At 40.5% G+C, this 11,635-nt stretch overlaps 1 long non-coding RNA gene across 1 annotated transcript; it reads right to left on the bottom strand.

Moving 5' to 3' along the window:
* Window positions 1–957: 957 nt before the first annotated feature.
* Window positions 958–6,008, bottom strand: LOC138749005 (uncharacterized). Its single transcript, XR_011348364.1, has 3 exons — window positions 5,930–6,008; window positions 4,533–5,061; window positions 958–2,592 (listed from the first exon to the last, which is right to left on the bottom strand). It is a non-coding gene; the product is annotated as an uncharacterized lncRNA (long non-coding RNA).
* Between the last annotated feature and the right edge of the window lie 5,627 nt (window positions 6,009–11,635).

An 11,635-nucleotide genomic window follows, 5' to 3' on the forward strand; every position in this document is an offset into this window, starting at 1 on the left:
ACTAGGTGAAGGTCTGCCGGGCTAAAGGGAACCCAAAGAGGGCATGTGCAACCCCCAAATCATCACTTGACCCATGCCTGAGTCCTGAAGAACCAATCCCACCTCTCCATGCTGTTCACCACCAGCGTCATCTTGCTGCTGCACCTTGTGGCGGTCCTGCCACCGGAAGTGAAGCATCGTGGGAAGCCACAGCAGCCATCTTGCCAGATCTTGAGGTCAGTAAAAGATTGTTTCCTCTGGGTATCAAGTTGGTTGCAAGGAGGTTCTTTGTGTTCAGCTTGAAGTTGACTATCATAATCCCCAATTTTTTTATCAGGAAGCAAACCTTTTGGAAAAAAATTTATTGTCCAGCGATATTAGAAAATGAAAACTTTGGAAATATCTATGAGGAAATTCAATAGCTTGAGTATTCCACCATAAATAACTTTAGCATCATGTTAGCAGTATTCCTAATTATTATACAGTTTCAGTATTATTAAGAATTAATGATTGAACAGAAAACTCAAACGTGCTGAAGAAACTCAGCAGGTCGCGCAGCATTTACAGGAAGTAAAGGGTAACCAACATTTCGGGCCTGAGCCCTTCATCAAGGTATGAGCAAAAGAACAGTCAGGCACCTGCTGTTCATGTGAATCTCAGCCTTTACCTTGGTTGGAGTCCCCATTCTATTAATTGCAATCACCTTACTTATACCGTGGCCAAATGCTCAGTGGCCAGAAACGACTTGCATTTGACACATCATTTCAACAAGACTAAGTTTGTGACCTGTAGACTGCAAGCAATGAGGATTAATGACAGCAATAATCCTGTATCCTCAGCCCCTAACTATACTTTCACAGCGCGACTCCATCTATGTTTCCAGACGCCGCATCTGCTGTTGGCCAGATCTCAAGCAAGATCTAGAGTTTGATGGCTGTGGTGCACTGTTAGCCAGAATCAGACACACACAAAGATAAAGACTGTACAACAGGCTTTAATCCACAAAGACTTCCACAGAGCCAGGCTGGCTGTGGTTGCAGCAATTCTGAGTGAGGCTTCGGGAGGCCGGCGCAGGCTTATATCCCGGAGGATACCCGACCAGGTGGGGCTTGATCCATTCAGGCCGACTGATTGACAGATGGCCAGGTGTTGTCCTGTCCCCTTATACTCCTGCAGGTACAGAGGCTGCCCCCTGCAGTAGGCCGGTGGTGTACCACCACAATAGCACACCCAATGTCAGCAAAATAAGGGTGATGGTCATTGACTTCAGAAAATAGAGAGGAGCACATGTTCCTATGTATATCAGTGGTGGTGAGGGGATGCTGAAGAGCTTTAAGTTCTTTGAGTACATCGCACCAACAACCACATATATGTGACAACCAAAGGCTCTAATTTTTCAGAAGCTTGGAGAAATTTGGTATGTTCACTTCCTCTCTTACAGATGCATCATAGAAAGAATCCAGTCTGGATGCATCACAGCTTAGCATTGGAACTGATCTGTCCAAGACCACAAGAAACTGCAGAGAGTTGTAAATGGCATCAATGCAGACTAACCTCTCTTTCTATTCTGTCTCTACCTCCTGCTGTTTAAGGAATGCTGTTACCTATTAAAGCACCCATTATCCCACCCCTGTCATTCGTCCTTCTCCCCCTTCTGTTGGACAGAAGATGTAAACACAAACCTCCAAAATCAAGGAGAGTTTCATTATTGCTGTTTATCAGACTAAGTAGATCTCACAAAAGATTATGCCGTTACCTTATCTTTTTCCAAATTAGACCTAGTATTTTTCTTTATACTCTGATCAATGCTTTTGTACTCTTCTCAATACTCTGTACCATTTGATTTGACTGATTGTAAAACTACTCCCTACACTGCGGTTTTATTTATTTGTTATTATTGCACTATTTGACGCAAGGATAGTATTTAGAATTAAGCTTTTCAGTACATCATGTGACAATAAACAATTCAATTCAATCATTTTCATCTGTGTTGAGACTGGATGTCAAATGCGCTAGTTTGTAAACTCCATAGCATCCCATATTTTCAATCTGTAAGGTGTTGGGGGTGGTGGCAGGAACTCACTGACCCATGCAATGAAGATAGCCAAAGGTTTGCCCAGAAAGTTAGCTGATCAAGGTCACGATCTGGGCCAAAACTCTATCTTCAGATGAGGTTCTAACGTTAGGAAAGTAAGCCTGACACAAAAAAAGCAACACAAAACTATTTTTCAATCAATCATTCACCTGTCAAAATATATATTTATTCCAAAATAATTGTGCGACGTTAAATGCACCCAATAATTCAGTGAGTCCCTTGTGCACAATATTATTTGGTTTCCAAATTTCAGCATTTGACATTTTTAGCTGTCCCAACACATTACATGTAGTACAGTAGCGTAGCTTGTAGAGCTACTGCCTCACAGCTCCATAGACCCAGGATTAATCTCAACCACCAGTGCTGTCTGTGTGCAGTTTGTATTGTATGGGTTTCATCTGGGTGCTCGGATTTCCTACCACAACACAAAAACATGTGGCTTCATAGGTTAATCGATCACCATAAATGGCTCCTGATGTGTAGCTGAGTGACAGAATTCGTGGTGAGTTCATGGGTCCCTGAGGAAATAGAATGGATCAGGATAGGATTAGTGTTAAACCAGACAGTGTGGGGCTGCATCTGAGATCTATCTTTCTGATTCTAAATAAACACCATTTTTACTTTGAAACATACTTATTTTGGGTGTTTTTTAAAATTATCAGTCAAAAAAATGCAATTATTAAATAATTGGGATATGCTTATCTGGTCAGGTTGGGAATAATCTGCAGAGTGCAAATTGGTTCTCTCCTTTTATTCATCCTGAACTAACAAATCAACCACAAAAGATGTTGAGATGATTGAATCGACACCAAGATGTGAATCGGGTGACACTGTTGAAGGTCAACGAAGATGAATGGGCTTCCTTGTGTTTGACGTAATCAGTATTTGCTCCCCAACTTTTGCAAGTGCCATCCACTTGTCAGTCTATACCCGAGCCAAAAAAAAAGTCTTGTTGCTGTTACAAGTTCCAAAAAGCATTCAGAACTAATTTCACTGATGGGATCCAATAGCAAAACATTTGCTTTGGGTGATTATTTAAAACAAAAATGGAATTCAGAGTAATTGCAACTAGTTTGAGCATTCTGCCTTTCTGGGGAAATGATTGAAATATATCTCATTATTTAAGTCCTGTTTTACATTTTTCCTTGACATAGGCTGGTTTGTTATTGGATGTGATATGAATGGAGACTTCCAAAATTCTCAAGGAAATGCAATGCACTTGACCTTATGATGAATGAATGTCTTTGATGAAACCACTGAAGATGATTAGTCCAAGGACAATTCCCTGGAGTGATGCCCTAGCTTCGTGGTTTCCAACAACCACAAATATTTGACTTTGTGGCATTTATGACTCTATTCACAGGAGAGTTTTGTTGAGTTGCTCAGCATCTTATTCAGTTGAATATTAATTTGATCTCACAGACGGCCATTCTTATTTCTTCTCCTTGATCTCTCAGTAAAAGTGAAGAAAAAGGAGAGTGCGGTGGATTGTTCAACATTTGCTGACAAAAGGGTCTTGTGGCCACTATACCGACAACTTGTTTCACTTTCCAGCATTTGTGGAGACAAGATTTGATGCAAACAAAACCACAGTCCAAATTCAAAGTCCTTCAAATTGGAACATTTTCAAGTTTCAGAACCAATTTTGCACTGATATGAAAACCAATAAAAATTACAAATGGTGGAAATCTGCAGTAAAAGCAAAAAATACTGGCGTCTGTGGAAAGAGAAGCAGTCTATCAGACTGGAAAATTTTACTGTTTCTGTCTCCAGATGCTGCTGGATCACTGAGAGATTCCAGAATGTTCTGTTTTCATTTGTGCAGAAAGAACTTTATTTATTGGATACTTAGAACTGTTAAAAATATAGAAGAAAGACAGTGAGAAAGAGAGAATAAAGCACCCAGATGATGGTTAACACATCCTGGGTTAATGGTTACTGAGGCCATTGCCAATTTAACTAAATCTTTACTTTTGAAAATATACACCGATACCATAATAGCTAATGAATTTATGCACTAAATTCCTAATTGCCCTGTTCGTGTTGCCTTAAGGATTGGGATTACTGTAACAGTGAGTGTAATATTAACCAGCTAAAATAAACCAATATTTGGTTTGAATCCTGGTCTGGGTTAAGTTGACTGGGCTCGAGTGAAGATTCACCAAATGGCTTCTGCACCCTTTGGTTAATTAGCTGGGAGGTTTTGTTGAGTTTCCCATTCCTGGTGGCTATCCAGCCATACCCCATAACACTGAGGATATAGCTATTCACGATCCAAACCTGCACACTCGAGGTGTGTGGATGGTGTGGTGATATGTAATTACACCACTAGGTCACCAGGTCATCCCGGTGACCTTGTATATAAAGCAGTCCAGAGCTACAGTCTAGCCTTCCAGGTTTGTCTTACAGAGAGACAAGACCTCTTAGTGTACATATTAGTTTATTAAATTATACTCACACTGCTGGTGTGGTTGTCAGTACAGATGGGAACCCCATGAATTAGTCCGTACTAGAGATGACAAAATATAAGTGACAATTGTTGAATTAAAACAAATTAATACTTTGTTGTACCCTTTAAATCTTCCTGATAGTTGTGAGATGTTCATCCAATGACATTGGGATATGAAGATTTTGCATCCTGTACACTTTTGGGTATATTTTATGTATTTTGGCTGCTAATCACAAAAATTACCTTAACATTTTCCTATCACATACTGTTTTTCAAGATATAATTTATTTTGTGATTTCCTGTCATAATTAAAGTCTACCTCAAGCATACAAAAACATGAAGTGCAAAATGTCATTGAAAATTCATTTTCTGCATTCACACATGGACTTCTTTCCTGTTGATCTTGGTGCAGTCAGTGACAAACATGGTGAAAGGTTTCACTAGGGCATTGTGACCATGGAAAAGCTGTATCAGGGCAACCGGAATCCATCAATGCTTGCCGACTGTTGTTAGACACTGACACGAGAGACATCAGATGCTAAGTATAAACGAAAATCATCAGGAAAACGTTTTAGGTCATTTGAACTACGCAATGTCTCAGCATCATTATGCGATTAAACATGCTAAATTCAATAAAAGTTAATTTAATGTTTCTCCAACTTCCTTCGAGATACAGAAAATCTGAAATTATCTGTGTTCATCATGATGTTGTCTATCATAATCCCCCATGTTTTTATCATGAAGCAAACCATTTGAAAAAAAATCTGTTATTCAATATAATTGCAGGTAAGTTCTTCATTTAACTTGTGTTATTATCTTTATTTTTAATTACTCAGTAGTCATTTTTGTCCATTGTTATTATCTGTTACATCTGCTGCTTGTTACAAGATTGGAATTTAATAGCAGTTGCACTGCTTCACTTTCTGCATAATTTAGAAATCTTCTTAAACTTGACATATTAATTTAAAAGCTGACATCTAGAACATAGGAAGATGAGAAACATATAAGGAAGATTTTTGGAATGAGAATGTAGCATAAGGCACATTGCATCAAAAATAGCAAATTATCAGTCTTAATGGGGGCTTGCTAATTGGACATTTCTGTGATTTAAATCACTTTTAAGGAACAACCTACTCTTGAAATAAAATGTATTAGATTTTCTTTCCTGAATGTCACAAAGTCCAACTTCAAATCAATTCTTTATTTTAAACAGACACTTGAGCTTCTTGACTGAGTTACCTCTAATAGCATATTGTCCCATTTAATATCGAAGATGACTTCCCAGTGCAAATGGCAAAGAAATTTAATTACATGATCATCAAATGGTGGACCAATTAAATAATGCATCAGATAAAATGGCACAGAACTACACTATTCAATCGTAATGAATTTGTGAATATCCAAACCTCTTTGCAGCTCTCGGGTACCAGTTCCTGCTAGGCAAATGGCTGTCCTGGACCTGCGCCTGGCAATGTTTCCTCAGCACTTTGTTAAAATAAAACACTTGCAAAATGCTCCTGCTGTTGCAATCTAAATTTATTGCAGAAATGTTCTCAATTGAAATGACAGATCATATACATCTCAAATTTGCACTCTGATTGGGGCATACATACTGACAGATGTGAGAAAACTTGACTTCAAACAGCTTTTACATATCTCCCAGTAAGAAAACTGCCGACAGTTTCTAAGAGTTTTGCAACATTAACAGCAAATGTATGCAATAAGCTAGAAGCTCTCCAGTTAAAGCATGAACATAAAGACAATTTATTTAAAAAAAATTCCTTGCATGTAGTCAGTTACAACATTGAAAAGATACAAATAGAGCAATTTATTATTTTTAATATATTAAGGTAATCAATTAGATCAGTTATTTCAAAGTGGTGCTGCCCCCTTGGGGGGTGGTGGACAGATCCAAGGGGGCGGTGAGGATAAAGGGGGCAGTCTGAACCTTCAGTCTTGTTATTATTCATTCTGCTGCCAACTTTAATGAAGAAGCCAGTGCAGTAGTTTTCTGGCGTCGCAGTCTCTGGAAGGGCTGTCAGTTGCCACAGCCAGACTCAGGGTGGCAGTAGTGAGCAAAATAAATGGCGACAATTACCTCATGAGAGCTGGCCTCAGTGACTGCCATGTTATTCATTGAGAGTGAACGGGAGGAGGAGGAGGAAAAGTGTGGACGGAGTGAGGGAGGTACTGAGTGCAGGGGGCTCGGGAGGGAAAGGCCTGGTGTTAATGCACCCAGCCCCAGGAGAGATGCCCACAGGTGGTGCTGACTGAGGGGTGAGAGGCAATGAGTGGGCGAGGGAGAAGAAAGAGGTGTGTGTTCATTTTGTGTATGTGTGGGAGGGGGGGAAGGGGGAGAGTGGGTGGGCACTCAGAGTGTGGCCTGGGAACCAAGGGGGCAGTAGCCCAAAAAAGTCTGGGAACACTGGATTAGATGGAGGAAAGTAGATTTAGATCAAAACTTCATCGAGGAAAACAGCACCACAGAAGATGAAAATAGCAAGCTTGTTATCAGGAAAGCCAAAAGAGGCCATGAAATGTCTATGAAGAGCAGGATTAAAGAAAATCCCAAGGGATGTAATACTTGCATTAAAAACAAGAAGATGGCAAGGGAGAGGATTCAACCTCTCAAGGACAAAGGGGAGAATGTGAGTTTGGAGATAAATGTGTGAGGCTGGCTTGCCGCACATATTCTGGCCTTCATTCTATGGCGGATGCAGGTAACTGTCCCTGAGGTTACAGAATATGGGAACCAGGACAAGGAATTGTTTAGAAGCAAACAGCACAGACCCAATTCCTTTGATACAAATATTTGTTGTGCAATTGAGACCCTTATAATTTGAAAAATGGACTAGGTAAGCAGCCAATGAGGAATGTGGATTTCCTTGTACTGCTTGCCTATCAATTACCTCTTGTAAAAGGATTTAAAAATCCACAAAAGCAAAATGCCTGATCACCAACCAGCTTGTGCTGTGCACAGGCAAACAGGAAACTTTTTAGCACCTGGAAGAATATTTTTGTGTGCAAATATTTTTGTGCCCTGATTGATTAATGCAACTTAATTTGTGTACATGGAGAGATTTGGTCATGTATGAAGACTATTTGATGATGTGTGAATTTCTGTTTCTAAGGTCTTAACTTAATTATCTGTTTTAACAGCATGAAACATTCAACCAAGCACCTTTGGCTAATTATCTTATTTGGTTTGTTTTTGTTTAATGCACATATGTTTAAAATATGAAACAATCAATGTTAGTGAGTTGCATTTATAAGGCAGCTTTAACATTTATAAAGTTCCAGGCCATGATCCTTTGAAGCACAATTTGACAATCAGCTACATAAGGGATATTAAGGTGGGTAAGTAAAGAAATAGGTTTTAATAAGGAGAGGGAGTGGGGAGAGCGGTGTGCTGGGGCCAAGAAAATGGAAAGCATAGCCAATACCAGATCTCCTATTAGGGAACAAGACATGGCAGGTGACAGTGTGTGTAGCGAAACATTTTGCATCCATTTATCATAATACCAGTAGTTTCAAGATAATTATGGATGTCTAGTCCTTGAGTTGAGATTTCAAATCGAGAAAAGCCAATTTTGAGAAATGAGTAAAGATCTAGTAAATGTGGATTAGGACAAGTTATTTCTGCTAAGGGTGCGCTTGGTAAGCGAGAGACCTTCAAAGGTCACATTTTCAGAGTAAAGAATTTGGATGTTCCTGTCAGGGTTAAAGGCAAAGGATACCTTGGTTGTTGAGGAATATTGAGGATCTGATTAAGAAGAAAAAAAGAGGTGCATGGCCGGTATCGCAATAAGGAGTGAATGAGGTACTTGAATATAAAAATGCAAGTAAAAACTTAAGGAGAAACTCAAGGTGGTGAAAAGTTTGCTTTGACAGACAAGGCAAAAAGGAAGATCTTGAGGGTTTCTGCAGATATATTATAAGGATAGCATTGGGCAAATTTAAAGGAAGAATGTTAAAGTGACGGAAACAGTCAGAAGATTTATAAAACCAATACTTGGAAATGATTGGATGCCTGATGAGGAAAGACTGGGAAACCTAGGCTCCTTTTCTCTTTGAGAATGGAAGTGTGAGAGGGGACTTGATTAAAACTGAGGATTTTTAGTAGAGTGAATGTGGAAGCAAAGAATCCAGGAAAAAATAGCCATTTTTTAAAAAAAAAATGTGGTCACCTACAAAGTCTTTGAAAGTTTTTTTTAAAGGCAGAGTTAAATAGATTGATGATAAATTTTCATAAACAGCATGTTTACAGGCCATTTTGGCCCATGAGACTGTGCCGCCCAAGTTACACCCAATTAACCCCCATTACGTTTCAAATGGTGGGAGGAAACCGGACCCCTTGGGGAAAACCCACGCAGACACAGAGAGAACGTGCAAACTCCTTACACACAGCGTGGGATTCAAACCTGATCACTGGCACTGTAAACGCATGGCACTAGCCACTGTGCTGTCCCAAAAACAAGGAGTGAAAGGTCATGTTTGGTAGACAGAATTTGGAAATGAGGGTAGAATCAGGTCAGCTGAGATTTTTATAAAGTGGTTGGGCAAATTTGAGGACCACGTCCCCTCATTTGTATTTGTATGTTCAAATCGTTGTGACGTGCCAAAATATAATTTGCATGTGATTAAAATTCTACAAAGAGAAAACATTTTAAGTGACCTCCCACTTTTTTTGTTATTTGAGCATTGCCTGACAAGAATTCTTTCAATTTTGAGATTTTTTGCCACAGGCTCTTTTTATATCCTCCAAACAACACTGCATTTTAAAATCTCAGCTGAAAACATTTATCACTACATGGAATGCTATAATTGAACAGCACTCCTCTGAAGCTTTGCTTTACTTTGGAGAGGAATTTAACTTTGGAAGCATTTTGCAATCGATGTATAAATTGCACCCAAAGTTGGATTAAGTCTAAATTTTTTGCTTCTTTTAATTCCTCTCCAGGTTCTGTACAAACTCGTTTGCATGACATTGAATGTAAAATCTACTGTGGACCAGCACATCACAGCACAATCAGGTTATGTTTTAGAGTGCATTTTTTAAGTTGCTTTCAAGAATAATATCCCTCTTTTTTTTAGAGGTCATAACTTAGCCTGATTAATAGAGATGAAGTTGTGTATGGCAGGACAGACATTCATTCCTGGATGATGGTGCTAATTTCACTAACAGCTATTTGTCCTCTACTTTTGAAATTCATAAGTTTGAAACTCGGAATAGTGACAACCTTGATCTGGGAATATGGTCAGATATTTTAGTGGGCATAATGGGGTAAGCAGCCCCATGCATTTTAGTAGAGTTGGAAATTTCTTGCAATACATAAGCGTCTTGGCAAAACTCAGCATGTCACACAGCATCAATAGGAAGTAAACGGTAAACAATGTTTCAGGCCTGAACCCTTTGTCAAGGTATAAACAAAAACGGGAAGGTGCCTGAATGAAATGTTTGGGAAGTGGGGGTGGAGAAGAGGGAGGAAAGGGCGGGGGGGGGGGGGGGAGGAGGAGTGAAGGCTAACAGACGTCATAGGTGGATACTGGTGGGAGGAAAAAAACTGAAATGCAACAGCAGGAGGTGTAGCTCTCTGCATGGAGGGGGAGGGGAAGGAGACAGAAGGCTAGGGAAAGAGAGACATGTAGGAGAAGTTTAACGGAAGCCGGGGAAATCGGTGTTAATGCCATGTAGTTGGAGAGTGTCCAGATGGAACATAAGGTATTGTTCCTCCAATTTGCAGGTTGCCACGTCTTGGCAGTGCACGAGGTCATGGACACACATGTTGATATGCCAATGGTGTGCAGATTTCCAAGTGAAGCATTGATTCATTTGGAAGGACTTTTTGGGTCCCCGAACGGAGGTGGGGGAGGGGGGAGGTGTAGGCATGTTATTTCTTACAGTCATGGGATAGGTACCAAGTGGGTGATTCATGGGAAGAGATGAGTGCACATGGGAGGGTTACTACGGAAAGCTGAGAGGGGAGGGGAGGAGAGTGGAAGATTTTCCATGCTCTTTTACATCAACCTTGGATGAATTCCATAAATAAACCAGGAACAATCATTGTAAAAGCTCCCAAGATGTGTATTCAAATCCGAAGTTTGAGCCCATCGATTTTAGCTGCCCAGAGTGTTTCTTGGAACTACTATAAAGTTGGGTGCCATTGTTTCTTCCTTATCACAAATATTTTTTAATGTAATAGAAAGTAAAATAAGGTTTCCTGATCCTCTTTTGATTCTTTTCTTTGGCTTGGCTTCGCGGACGAAGATTAATGGAGGGGTAATGTCCACGTCAGCTGCAGGCTCGTTTGTGGCTGACTAGTCCGATGCGGGACAGGCAGACACGGTTGCAGCGGTGCAAGGGAAAATTGATGGGTTGGGGTTGGGTGTTGGGTTTTTCCTCCTTTGTCTTTTGTCAGTGAGGTGGGCTCTGCGGTCTTCTTCAAAGGAGGTTGCTGCCCGCAGAACTGTGAGGGCGCCAAGATGCACGGTTTGAGGCGATATCAGCCCATTGGCGGTGGTCAATGTGGCAGGCACCAAGAGATTTCTTTAGGCAGTCCTTGTACCTCTTCTTTGGTGCACCTCTGTCACGGTGGCCAGTGGAGAGCTCGCCATATAACACGATCTTGGGAAGGCGATGGTCCTCCATTCTGGAGACGTGACCTACCCAGCGCAGTTGGATCTTCAGCAGCGTGGATTCGATGCTGTCGGCCTCTGCCATCTCGAGTACTTCGATGTTGGTGATGAAGTCGGTCCAATGAATGTTGAGGATGGAGCGGAGACAACGCTGGTGGAAGCGTTCTAGGAGCCGTAGGTGATGCCAGTAGAGGACCTATGATTCGGAGCCGAACAGGAGTGTGGGTATGACAACGGCTCGGTATACACTAATCTTTGTGAGGTTTTTCAGTTGGTTGTTTTTCCAGACTCTTTTGTGTAGTCTTCCAAAGGCGCTCTTTTGATTAGGCACCTTTTTAATGTCATAACACTCAATTCTAACAAGCATCCTGTTGCTCACTGTTTTCTACTTTTTTCGACCCTCAGTTTGTTTCTCTTTCCCTCACTTAGTTAAACATGAGGCTGCTTAAATGTGCTTTAAGATCATGTTTTTTTTT

The sequence above is a fragment of the Narcine bancroftii genome, chromosome 13 (assembly GCF_036971445.1).
Source record: "Narcine bancroftii isolate sNarBan1 chromosome 13, sNarBan1.hap1, whole genome shotgun sequence".
Lineage (NCBI taxonomy): Eukaryota > Metazoa > Chordata > Chondrichthyes > Torpediniformes > Narcinidae > Narcine > Narcine bancroftii.